We start from the raw sequence: 11,446 nt of genomic DNA, 5'->3' as shown, positions 1-11,446 counted from the left end.
TTCAAATATCTGAAAAATTTCATTAATTAGAGGCCTTCCTTAATTTAAATTTGAAAAAGATAAAATTTGTGACAAACCAAGTTCTCTCAAATCTAAAAATGTGATTTGTACTCTATCTCTTCAATTATTACCTATGGACTTATTGAGACCTCCTAAAATAGCTATCTAGGAAGGGAATTACTATGGAGTGAATTACTATGTATAGTTAGTTGATTTTTCTAGATTTATGATGTTTTGAAAAAATTTGCTAGTTTTGTAAGAAAGTTGAAAATGATTTTTTTTTTAATTACTAAAATTAGGAGGGTCCACATAGGAGAATTTGATAAGGTAGCATTGTAAATATTTTGTGAAGATAATAGTTTTTCTCCTGACTTCTCCTGTCCAAGACTCCTCAACAATATGGTGTGGTTGAAAGAAACAATGGTACTTTACAAGAATTTGCTAGATCAATATAATAATATTTCTAATTAATATATTTAGAGTGGTGATTTAGAAAGAAACTTTGGAGATTTACTCGTCAATGACAAAGGCAAAGAAACTATTTCAAGTAAAGAAGAGGTGAGCATAAATGAAAAGAAGGAAGAAATTTCTTCATGAATGCCAAAAGAATGGAGATATGCCTTATCTCATCCCAAGGACTTGATTATTGGTGATCTTGAACAAGTGAAAACTCGTTTTTCCATTAATTTATTTAATAATCTTTCTTTTATTTCTCAAATTGAACAAAAAAAGACTTAAGGATGCCGAAAATTATAAGTTTTGGATTTTAGCTTGGAACAACTTAGTCAATTTGAAAGGAACAAAGTTTGAGAATTAGTCCCCAGACCCTCTAATATTTCCATTATTGAAAGTTCATAGAAATAAAATTGATGAAAATGAGAATATCATTACAAATAAAGTTAGGCTTGTAGCTCAAGGTTATTGTCAGGAGGGTATAAACTATGCAGAAACTTTTGCACCCGTTGTTATATTAGAAACTATTAGGATGTTACTTGTTTTTGCTTCTTACAAAAAAAAAAATTATATTGTATGAAATGGATGTGAGAAGTTCATTCTTAAATAGTTATATCATGGAGGAAGTTTATGTAGAACAACTTCTCGGATTTGAAAATTTTGATTTTCCACATCATGTCTATAAGTTGAAAAAGGTTCTTTATGGCTTAAACAAGCTTTAAGAGCTTGGTACGATAGACTTAGTAATTTTCTTATTCAGAATGATTTTAAAATGGGTAAACTCGACACTAGTCTTTTTATTAAAATTAAAAAAAATGTTATGCTATAAGTGTAAATATATCTAGATGATATCATATTTTGTTCTACTCATCCTTCTTTATGTGAAGAATTTTCAAAATGGATGCATTAATGAGTTTGAGATAGTATGATGGGAGAGCTTAGTTTCTTTCTTGGACTTCAAATCAAACAACTCAAAGTTATCTTCATACGTCAAGAGAAATACACTTTACTCAAAAGGTTCAAATTCAATGAAGGTAAGATTGCAAAAACTCCAATGAGCACATCCACTAAGCTTGACAATGATGAAAAAGGTAAATGTGTGGATATTAAATCTATCGAGGTATGATTGGATCTTTACTTTACTTTATTTGACCACTAGTAGACCAGATATTATGTTTAGTGTATGTCTTTGTGCTAAGTTTCAATCTTGTCCTAAGGAATCTCATTTACATGACTAAAAAATATTTAAATATTTGCTTGTGACTGTTAATTTAGGATGATGGCATCTTATAAATGTTGAAATTAAATTGGTAGGATATTCTAATGATGATTTTGCTCGAAGATTAATTGATCATAAAAGTATTAGTTGAACTTCAATTTCTTAGTAGTTTATTAGTTTTTGGTTTACTAAAAAGAAAAATTTAGTTGTTTTATCTACTACCGAAGCTGAATATATTGCGGTTGCTAGTTGTTGTGCTCAAATTCTTTGGATGAAATAAACTCTTTGTGATTTTGGATTAAAATTTGATAGTGTGCCTATATTTTGTGATAACACTAGTTCTTTGAAAGAAATAATTTCTTAAGATTGCCATTATGTCTTTCTTAATTTATTATTATTCAATTGTTATTTTTCATGATTCCAAAGGGGAGAAAATTAAAAAACGTATGCTCTAAAGTGTGATGTTCATAATATACTAAGGTATATTGGGAGAGAATATGCTCTTGAATGAATATCAAGTACGAAATTTATGATGATATATTAGAATGCATTGATGTGCATTATTTTAGGTTTTTTGAATTTCATATTATTTGGACATGGCCAAAGCGACTTTTTTGTTTTAGGAACGAATCTCGAAGAAGCATTAGTTACAACAAAGGTAGATGATTAATCAGTAATCAATTAGAACTTCAGGACTTACACGGGAGCTTAGAGAGGAGTAAAGGGTAAGCCCGAACTTCCTATAGACCAAAGGAAAGTTGTGGAAAACTATTGGAAAAAGGAAGCAACGAGGGCCTACAAGTAGATTGGTTACTAAGTATGTTTTTATACTTACACCTTTCTCCTTTTCTCGTTCAGGTACTGGTCAAGGTGGGGAGATGTTCGAGAGCTCTACTATCACAGAGGGGTGTCGACTCGAAGTGTATGTTAGTTGTATTCGACCTGGGACATCAATTAGTTGTATAATTTTTGGGTTGATTTTGGATTCTTTTGTATCTCAAGCCCTTTTTTGTTTGTAAATATCTTGAAATTTTTCACACGGGTGCTGTATGTCTATTAAAGTGTGAAAATTTTATCTTTTTATCGCAGTTCAATTTCTTAAAATCTCTAATATTGGGTCATGATAAATCAAATATGTGTTTGAGAGGGGAACAAAGCATTCTTTATAATAAAGGTGTGAATATCTCTATGAGATCGGGCCAAAGTGGACAATATCTTTTAGCAGTTGTATATTCTTTTAGGTTGATTTTGGATTCTTTTGTATCTTAAGCCCTTTTTTCGGTTTGTAAGTATCTTGAAATTTCTCACACGGGTGTTGTATGTCTATTAAAGTGTACAAAATTTATCTTTTCATCACAGTTCGATTTCTCAAAACCTCTAAAATTGGGTCATGATAGATCCAACATCGGTTTGAGAGGGGAGCGAAGCATTCCTTATAATAAGAGTGTGAATATCTCTATGAGATCGGGCCAAAGTGGACACTATCTTTTAGCGGTGGTCTTTGGCTAGTACAAAAAAATGAACTTTTTATCGCCTGAGAGATTCAAATCTCGCGAGGAAACCCCATGTACTTAGCCGGCACATGCCTTAAACACTCGAAAAAAGTGACTTTTTGTTTTAAGGAATGAATCTCGAAGAGACACTAGGGATAACAAAGGTAGATGATTAATGAGGAATCAATTAGAACTTCGGGACCTACATGGTAGCTTAGAGCGCAGTAAAGGGTAAGCCCGAACTTCCTATAGACCAAAGAAAAGTTATGGAAACCAAGTAGAATTAGGAAGCGATGAGGGCCTACAAGTAGGAAGGTTACTAAGTATATTTTTATACTTACACCTTTCAAATTTTTTAGTTCAGGTACCAGTCAAGGTGGGAGATGTGGGGAGCTCTATTATCACATAGGGGTGTCGACACGGAGTGTATGTTAGTTGTATTCGACCTATGACATCTATTAGTTGTATAATTTTTTAGGTTGATTTTGAATTCTTTTGTATCCCAAGCCTTTTTTCCCGTTTGTAAATAACTTGAAATTTGTGACAAATGTGTTATATGTCTTTTAAAGTGTGAAAATTTTATCTTTTCATAGCAGTTCGATCCCAGATCCAACATCGGTTTGAGAAGAGAACGAAGCGTTCCACATATAAGGGTGTGAATACCTCTATGAGACCACGAGGTAACGACCCCAAAGTGGATAATATCTTTTAGCGGTGGCCTTTAACATCGGTTTGAGAGGGGAACGAAGCATTCCACATATAAGGGTGTGAATACCTCTATGAGACCGTGAGGTAATGGGCCCCAAAGTGGATAATATCTTTTAGTGGTGGCTTTTAACATCAGTTTGAGAGGGGAACAAAGCATTCCACATATAAGGGTGTGAATACCTCTATGAGACCGTGAAGTAACGGGCCCTAAGTGGAAAATATCTTTTAGCGGTGGCCTTTGGCTAGTACAAAAAATTAAACTTTTCGTCGCCTAATAGATTTGAACTCTCGCAAGGAAACCATATGTACTTCGTTGGCACACGCCTTAACGACTCGACTAAAGCAACTTTTTTTTTTAAGGGATGAATCTCAAAGAGACATTAGGGACAACAAAGATAGATAATTAATGAGGAATCAACTAGAACTCCGGGACCTACACGATAGCTTAGAGCGCAGTAAAGGATAATCCCAAACTTCCTATAGACCAAAGGAATGTCATGGAAACCTAGTAGAAGGAGGAAGCAATGAGGGCCTACAAGTAGGTTGGTTAATAAATATATTTTTATACTTACACCTTTCTCCTTTTCTAGAATGAGGGCCTACAAGTAGGTTGGTTAATAAATATATTTTTATACTTACACCTTTCTCCTTTTCTAGTTCAGGTACCTACAAGTAGGTTGGTTAATAAATATATTTTTATACTTACACCTTTCTCCTTTTCTAGTTCAGGTACGGGTCAAGGTGGGGAAATGCTCGGAAGCTCTACAATAATAGAGGGGTGTCGACCCTGAGTTTCCATATGTAAATAACTTGAAATTTGCGACACAGTTTTTGTATGTCTTTTAAAGTGGCTAGTACAGAAAAAATGAACTTTTCGTTACCTAAGAGATTCAAACTCATGTGAGGAAATTCCATGTACTTAGCATGGCACAAGCGTTAACCACTCATCCAAAGAAACTTTTTTGTTTTTACGAAGCAATCTCGAAGAGGCATGAAGGACAACAAAAGTAGATGATTAATGAGGATTCAATTAGAACTTCGAGACCTACATAGTAGCTTAAAGCACAGTAAAGGGTAATCCCAAACTTCCTATAACCAAAGGAAAGTCGTGGAAACCTAGTAGAAGAAGGAAGCAATGATGACCTACAAGTAGGTTGGTTACTAAGTATATTTTTATACTTATCCATTTCTCCTTTCTTTTGTATGCGAGGCCGACACAGGTGTTGTAAGTCTTTTAAAGTGTGTAAAATTTATCTTTTCGACCCATCCAACGTTGGTTGGAGAGGGAAACCAAGCCTTCCTTATAATAAGGGTGGGAATACCTCTATTAGACCATGAGGGAGAGGGAAACCAAACATTCCTTATAACAAGGGTGTGAATCATGAGACAACTGGGAAAAGCAGACAATAAAACCCCATATACTTAGCAAGCACACACCTTAACCACTTAGCCAAAGTGACTTTTTTGTGAGATTAAGTGGGAGACAGAGTCACAATCCATGGACTGATTGTGTCTCCAAGAAAGTTATCAAGGATGATGACTAGTTTAAGTGGAATGTAACAACCATACTATGAAAAGAGTAGGTTTTGACCCTCGTGTAACGGCAGAAGAAGCAATGACCCTCAAATGGCGCCCATCTAGTCACACGAGTGCCAAGACAGATGAGTGTCATGATGCGACCGAGGAGGATGGTGCATCATCTAACACACCAAAGAGATCTGTATTGAAGCCAACTTAAGGCATAAGGAAGATAGAGGCAATGATGTCAACATGAGAAACAAAGATAGGGTTGATAAATGGTCGGGTAGAGCCCCGAGAGAGTTCCAACAGAAGTTTGGGCATGTGGGTCTAGAGGGAAGTCCATCCATATGAAATATGAAAGGTCCCAAATTTTGGTGTCAATTGGACACCAGACATGGGTTCCATGTGACCATATGACTATTCGCAAAATCATACCTACTGCTGCTAGAAAAAAAAATGGCTCAAAATGTAGGGAGAGGTATGGTGTCAGCTCTCTACCACCCCTGACCCTATGGCCTAAGCAATCTACCATGTGACACATACTTGTGTCACAGTGAGAGGGAGGGTTGCACGACTAGTGTCTTGGGTGACTTGGTTTAAAATAAGTCTTTCAAGAATAGTGTTGGATGACACGAGTGTACCGACACTGCGCCCTCACCCAAGTGTTGGAGGTTTGTATATTCAGAAGTTATTTGCTATGAAGTCAATAAATGATACGACATGGATATGGAAGGGTCCAATGCCTCAATCGAGCTTGGATGAATTGATATTTGAGTGGCCCAGACAATATGAGCAATACATGGTTTCATCCTTGATTGACATGTCCAAATAAGCTATGATGGTTGATGAAATGATGGGACTTGGGATGACATCATGACATGAAGGTCACGCTAGGAAACAAGATGCCAAATCAAAGATGCAACGACACATATGAATGACCCTTATAATGAGTAGAGGCAAGGTTGTGTCGCATGGCTTGACCCAGTATAGAGGCAAGTTAGTTAAGGTCGAAGATGATTGAGCATGCACACACGGGCGACGTGTGTGTTCAAACAAGCTTAGATTCTGCAAAAATTGTATTCAATTTGCATAAGAAAACCTAGCCTAAAGTCTGACACAACCACAAAGACCGTTAAAATATGTATGTGGGACTTTGGTTCTCCTTAATACTTATCATGAGTATGTCGAGATCATGATGTCGTACGATTAAAAATGTATGAATGTGACACACTACAACAATGAGGGGGGACTCGAGACCGCAACCTGCTCTGACCTAACCTGATTGTTTGTATTAAACTCGAACAAGACCTGGAAACCATGTACCTGATCCAACAACCACGACCTAATTTGATCCCTACGTGCCAATGAGAGTGCACCACCTATCCTCAACAGAGATGACCAAAGGGATGTTTAGAATATGTGTTCTATGCTTTAGGTGATCGATATGAATATCTCCTTAACAAGCATGCATGAGTGAAACAAGTTAAGATTTGGGCACCACAACCAGAAATATATACAAGTTAACCTAGGTTAGTATGTTTCCTATAGGCTGTGCACCTTAAGATCATAAGCAACAACCAAAGGTATAGGTCTGTGTGCACTCAAAAAATTGGATTAGCTCCAAAAAGCTAACCCCAAAAGTCCTAGAAAGGTGAGGTGAGATTTAAACTACTTAGATGCCCTTAAGAACCTAGTAGATTTCCTCAAGAAAGATGCCTTAGAAAGCTTAACATACCTAGTAGTAGTGTGACGGTATCATAAGAGTCTTAGCCTCCCATCCCCTCTAGTACAACTTTAGTTCGCACCCTTCGTAGTGGTAGTGGTAGTGGTAGTGGTACAACTACTATCGAGTTAGGTCTAGGTCAAACAATGTAGCATGACGAGGCAATCCAAGTGCTACTATCATGTGCGAAAATGGCTTGGGGTCTCCCAAACAAGACCTTTCGTACTATAAATTTGTCCTAAGGGATTAGAACATGAGTTGCTCCTCTAGACTTAGAGTGTCTTTATGGCCTTGTGAAATGTTTGCCAGCTAACCTTTAATAGAAGATGACAATGATGTTCAGACTGGCTAGATGTCATATGGTCCTAATAGGTTTTATTGGGTAGCACATCAACCAAAGATATCAGATAATCGTTGTTGTGGCTAGGCAAGCTGTCTAAATTTAAGAACTGAAAAAGTAATTCACGCCAAAGATGTGGTTTGTTTGCCAATAGATTAGAGATGTCAGAAGTAGATGAACCCCCACCTCCAAACCTAAAGTAGATCCGTGGACAGCTAAAGAACCGCTTGAAACTTTGAAACCTCCCAAAATGCTCTGATAACAGTAAAGACAAGGCCCAACTTCTTAGAGCCTAGAGTAAAACTTGTGAATACTTAGTCGGTAAAGGATACAATAATAGCTTATAAGTAGATTGCTCACTCAATAATTTTATATTCCCTTCTTTCCCCTTTTTTTATGTGTTCGGTTGAAGTGGGGGAACATTCAAGAGTTGCTGGTCACAAAGGGGTCGTTCCAAAGGGTCAATTCGTTTTTATATTTTGAGTATTTTGTATTTGTATCTCAAATACATTTTCTCATTTTGTAATAAATTTATTTATAATTGTGGTGCTATTATTACCATTTTATTTTTTCTTTTGCCTTTGTCTATTCGGTCCCGACTCAAAATTTGAAATCTTAAAAATTGAGTTATGATAAAACTTTGTAATAGAACCTTTTTCACTATGACTCAAACATGATGTTGGCTTATGAGAATCTCATGAAAGAAAGTCTAAAGGCATTTGGGAGGGAAAGGTCAAGAGAGAATTTTCATTTTCAAGACAGAGTCTTATAGGAATTTTGGAAGAGTTTTTTTAAAATCTAAATAATATATTTTAATATCTAATATATTAAAATATAATATTTTATTTAAATGATATTTAAAGATCATTAGATATCTCAATGCATTCCACCCATTTTTCATTCAAATTTTAAATAAATATTTTTATTTAATGTATCTAATATGTATGAATTATTTTGATATTTAATATATTTTCTGTAACCACTCTAATTTTCTGTTAACCTAAAATCGCTACTACATGTGTGACTTAATACTTTGTATAGAAATATTCATTTAAAACGTATTCATAAAATAATGTCCTGAACTTACATGTTTAATAAAAGGATTTTGAAATAAAACAATAGAAAAATTAAAATATACATAAATAAAAATAAAACAGAAATACTCGATCCTAACCTATACCTTTTACATGTGCCATGATCTTTAAAGTTGTAATGCCGCCATCGACCGTGCAGAACTGTTTTGCATTTACCTGAAATAGAGAAGTTGCACGTGGCTTGAGTACTTTAAGAAATACATAGTAAGTAACACCACTATTGGAGTTAGATACAAAACACATGCAATCATGAATGAGACCTATCATTTAAAGCCGTATTCTCTTAGGTTGATATCATAAGCAGATCATTGGATGTGTTTTTACTATTCTCCACATGGCTCATATGTGCAAATATAGACCCACCAGTCGGTTTGTACAACTTCTGAGTTCTTTTCCTGGTTAGGCTAACATTCTCTAGTGCTATTGTCGGACACCCGGTAGGAGTAGTGACCGTTGCAGCATCATGTTAAACATGATGATCGTTTTTATTTCATAACATATGTGTCCATACTCATCTTAAGGAGAAAAATATCCCGATGCATGTGAAATAAAATTCTAGTTCAGGTACTAGTCAAGGTGGGGAGATGCTCGGGAGCTCTACACTATCATAGAGGGGTGTCAACTCGGAGTGTATGTTAGTTGTATTTAACCTGGGGCATCAATTAGATGTATAATTTTTTGGTTGATTTTGAATTATTTTGTATCCCATGCCCTTTTTTCCATTTGTAAATAACTTGAAATTTCTGACAAAGGTGTTGTATATATTTGTTTTAAAGTATGCAAAATTTATCTTTTTGTCACAGCTCGTAGGGAAACCCCTTGTACTTAACAGACACTCGACTTAACCACTCGGCCAAAGCGAATTTTTTATTTTAGGAACGAATGTCGAAGAGGCAATAGGGACAACAAAGGTAGATGATTAATGAGGAATCAATTAGAACTTCGAGACGTACACGGTAGCTTAGAGCGCAGTAAATGGTAAGCTCGAACTTGCTATAGACCAAAGGAAAGTCGTAAAAACCTAGTAGTATATTTTTATACTTACCCATTTCTCCTTTTCTAGTTCAGGTACTGGTCAAGGTGGGGAGATGCACGGGAGCTCTACTATCAAAGAGGGTTGTCGACTGAGAGTGTATGTTAGTTATATTCGACTTGGGACATCAATTAGTAATATTTTGTGTTGATTTTGAATTCTTTTGTATCCCGAAGTCTTTTGTATCTCATGCCCTTTTTTTTCATCGTAGTTCAGTTTCTCGTTGGAGAGGGGAACAAAACATTCCTTATAATAAGGGTTTGAATACCTCGGCTAGTATGAAAAAAAATGAACTTTACGTCACCTAAGTAAACCCCATGTACTTAGCAAGCACACGCCTTAACCACTCACCCAAAGCAACTTTTTTGTTTTTGGAACGAATCTCGAAGAGGCACTAGGGACAATAAAGGTAGATGATTAATGAGGAATCAATTAGAACTTTGAGACCTACATGGTAACTTAGAGCGTAGTAAAGGGTAAGCCCGAACTTCCTATACATCAAAGGAAAGTCGTGGAAACCTAGTAGAAGAAGGAAAGGATGAGAACCTACAAGTAGGTTGGTTACTAAGTATATTTCTATACTTACCCCTTTCTCCTTTTGTAGTTCTAGTACTGGTCAAGGTGGGGAGATGCTCGAGAGCTTTACTATCACAGAGGGGTGTCGACCCAGAGTGAATGTTAGTTGTATTCGACCTAGGACATCAATTAGTTGTATAATTTTTTTGGGTTGATTTTGAATTTTTTTATTTTTTTATTTTTTTGTTTGTTTGTTAATTAAGTAACTTGAAATTTGAGACAAAAGTGTTGCATGCCTTTTTAAACTATGCAAAGTTTATCTTTTCATCGCAGTTTGGTTTTTCGAAATCTCAGTTGGAGAGGGAAACGAAGCATTCCTTATAATAAGGGTGTGAATACCTCTATGAGATCGCGAGCTAACGGGCCAAAGAGGACAATATCTTTTAGCGGTGGCCTTTGTGTCCGCTTTGGCCTTTCGCTAGTACAAAAAAAAAAAAAATTTGAACTATTCGTCACCTGAATCTTGCGAGGAAACCCCATGTACTTAGCAAGCACATGCCTTAACCACTTGGCCAAAGCGAATTTTTTGTTTTAAGAATGAATCTCGAAGAGTCACTAGGGGCAACAATGGTAGATGACTAATGAGGAATCAATTAGAACTAAGAGACCTACACAGTAGCTTAGAGCGCAGTAAAGGATAAGCCCGAACTTCCTATAAACCAAAGGAAAATCGTGGAAACCTAATAGAAGAAGTAAAGGATAAGAGCCTATAAGTAGATTGTTTACTAAGTATATTTTTATACTTATCCCTTTCTCCATTTCTAGTTCAGGTACTGGTCAAGGTGGGGAGATGCTCGGGAGCTCTACTATCATATAGGGGTGTTGACCTAGTGTGCCTGTTAGTTGTCTTCGACCATGGACATCAATTAGTTCTATTTTTTTTTTTTTTAATTTTTTTGTATCTATGCCTTTTTTTTTCTCTCTCTAAATAACTTGGAATTTCTGACGAAAGTGTTGTGTGTCTTTTAAAGTATGCAAAATTTATTTTTTTGTCGGAGTTCAGTTTCTCGAACCCTCTAAAATTGGGTCATGACAAACCCAACATTGATTGGAGAGGGGAACAAAGCATTCNTTAAAGTATGCAAAATTTATCTTTTTGTCACAGCTCGTAGGGAAACCCCTTGTACTTAACAGACACTTGACTTAACCACTCGGCCAAAGCGAATTTTTTGTTTTAGGAACGAATGTCGAAGAGGCAATAGGGACAACAAAGGTAGATGATTAATGAGGAATCAATTAGAACTTCGAGACGTACACGGTAGCTTAGAGCGCAGTAAATGGTAAGC

Source organism: Cucurbita moschata, unplaced genomic scaffold (assembly GCF_002738365.1).
Source record: "Cucurbita moschata cultivar Rifu unplaced genomic scaffold, Cmos_1.0 Cmo_Scf00073, whole genome shotgun sequence".
Lineage (NCBI taxonomy): Eukaryota > Viridiplantae > Streptophyta > Magnoliopsida > Cucurbitales > Cucurbitaceae > Cucurbita > Cucurbita moschata.
Note: the sequence above shows the minus strand (reverse complement) of the source record.